This window comes from Brassica oleracea, chromosome C3 (assembly GCF_000695525.1).
Source record: "Brassica oleracea var. oleracea cultivar TO1000 chromosome C3, BOL, whole genome shotgun sequence".
Taxonomy (NCBI): Eukaryota; Viridiplantae; Streptophyta; class Magnoliopsida; order Brassicales; family Brassicaceae; genus Brassica; species Brassica oleracea.
Genome location: NC_027750.1, coordinates 18,597,847 through 18,600,925, shown reverse-complemented (window position 1 = coordinate 18,600,925; position 3,079 = coordinate 18,597,847).

Below are 3,079 nucleotides of genomic sequence, written 5' to 3'. Positions count from 1 at the left end.
GTAACAATGTGATCGATCGATTAGATTATCCCATCGATCAATGTGGATATCCAATAGATCGAATGAACAAAATCTCGAATGTTTTTTTATAAACGCATCGATCGATCCGTTTATGTTCAAAAACGCATCGATCGATCGAGTATATCAAGTGTTTCTCGGAATTTCCTCGGAATATTCCGAGGCTTTTCTGAGGAAACAGGGTTTGGGGTAACAATGTGATCGATCGATCCCAAAATGGATCGATCGATCACCAAGATGGACCAAAGCGTAACAATGTGATCGATCGATTAGATTATCCCATCGATCAATGTGGATATCCAATAGATCGAATGAACAAAATCTCGAATGTTTTTTTATAAACGCATCGATCGATCCGTTTATGTTCAAAAACGCATCGATCAATCGAGTATATCAAGTGTTCCTCGGAATTTCCTCGGAATATACCGACGGAATTCCGAGGAAATTCCGAGGAAACCAAATTTAGGGTTTCCTCGGAATATCCTCGGAAATTCCGAGGATTTCATTTTCCGTCGGAATGTCCGTCAGAATACCACTGTTTTCTTGTAGTGTTACATCATTGAGAAATGTTTATTATTACATGATTTCAATTTTTTATCCATCAAAATATTTTTTATAAAATTATTTTTAAGATCTACTGAACGAGAACAATTACAAAAAAATCATCATAGAGAAGACTTAAGTCTTCTCTAACGGAGGGTTATAATGGTAAAACTGAATATATGTTTTTTTGTTTGTTCATAAAATGACTGTTTTAATTTCACTAGACTTTTGGGTTACTTTTGCATTTGACTGAATTTGGAGTACACTTTTGTATTCAAAATCAAGTTTTGAATCATTTTTGGCAAATTCCCCTACCACTATGACTTATGTATATAGGCCAAATTGCACTTTAAAAATATATCTTAATTCTCTGTAATTGCACTTATAAATAGATAATAACTTTTGAAATAGAGTTTTAAAATAGACTCTCACCACATCATCAAACAAATATTTTATTATTATTTTAAACATTTAAATTTTAAATAAGAAATAATATTTAAACAATGTTTTCTAATTTAATATATTTTTAAAGTTTAATTTTCAATCTTAAGATTTTTAAAAGAAGTTGCAGTTGTACTTTTGGATATTAAACATATTCAACCTTTCGGACATATAAGAATATTTTAATATAAACTAAAAATATATTTAATGGACTGTTAAGCTTAAACCGTTCTACGATGTTCGCGTGCATAAACAATATATATTTATCTATATATTATTTATATTTATAATATTGTATAATAAAATATAAATATAAGTATATTAAAGTGAAGTCGGGATATTATAAAACTGTAGATAGTTCGTAACATTGGAAGTGTAAATACATAAACCTTAACCAAAGACATCTTATAATAAAATAGTATACATATTTATTAAGTTAAAAATATTATATAAACTTATTAAAATTAATTAACATAAATTAAATATTTTATCTAATAGTATTCACCTTTTAGATTGAAGTATGTTACAAAAATTACATGAATTGTGTTTTTCTGTGTCTATTGACTGAATTTAATTTTTAATTTAGAAATATATTCAGTTTAGTAACTTGTTTTATTTATAATTAAGTTTATTATATTATTAAGTTTATGTAATATACATATATAAATATAACATATACATTTAATTTTTTATTGTAAAATCAAAATAGAATTAATATAATTTTAACTAGATGATGGTGGACTAATATGTATGTACCTAACAACTTAAATTTTAATATTAGTTTTTATTTTTATATAACTTTAAATTATTTATAAATTAAACATATTTTGAATTAATATTATTATATAATTCCAATATTCATATTGTTCATCAATGTATTGATTAAGTTTTTTATTGTATCATATTTTTATTTATGGGATTTAGATTTTGGATTAAAATATTCTTTGTAGTAATAATCAAATTAGAAAATTTTGATTTGTAATTAAACATTTATTGTATTTGTGGATGGAAAAGAACTCCAGTGATATTGCACTCATTATAAACAATCATAACTCACAAAACATCAACAAGCTAAAAAAAACGAATAAACTTATATATTATCAATAATTTAGATTTTCAAAACCACGAGAGAAACAAGAAAAAACAAGAATCGCAAAACACTATCTTTGTATTCTCTTTGATAATCATAATTATTCATTACCTTTATTCTTTTTATTTACTATTTTGGTTTAAATGTATTATTTTTATAATTTTTTTTATTTAATGGACTAAAAATAATTAGATGTTTGGCATGTATAAATATTATTTTACTTTATTTAGGAATATTATTATTTAATATTAAAAATATATTTAAGTATTTAGCATATGTATAAAATTTATATATATATCAGCGATGCTTTAACTTTAATCTTAAATTTAATATTGTAATAATATGTATTTAGATTAATATTTTCAATAAAAGTTAGAGAAATCAACTATAATATATAATCTATAAATTTATGGTCTTATTTTTCTCTATTGTTGATAAATCTTAATAGGGCCATTTAATTAGACTTCGTAAGTGAATCATTTTTAAATAAACCTTTGAACAGAATATCATTATTATCATATAACTTGACCGAATATAACCACCCTGGTTGTCAAAAAAAAAAAAAACCACCGTGATCCGCGCACTCCATACCAATTCTAATCTAAGGTCGAAAGGTCCCAATAATTCCATTCCATAAAACAACGCATTTCAAAAATAAAACACGTCTAACCATTTCTATTTCATTTACCAAATTATACCCCATACTCAATTATATTATATTGATTTAGTACGGTTAATCTCAAAGAGTATATTTACATTAATATATACCTGAGCATTCATAAAATCACATATCTCACAATAGCAAAAACACAAATTAATATTAATAAGTTTCTTTTTGTTTTTTTTTTAATATTAGTTGAGCTGATTCAGCCCACGAGAATCTATTTTGGGGAGAGTGACAACAATGTATGATAGTCCATGTGAAGATGTTTGATTTGATCTTTTTTCGTGTTATCTGAGTGTGTTGACACAAAGGCATGTTTCTTC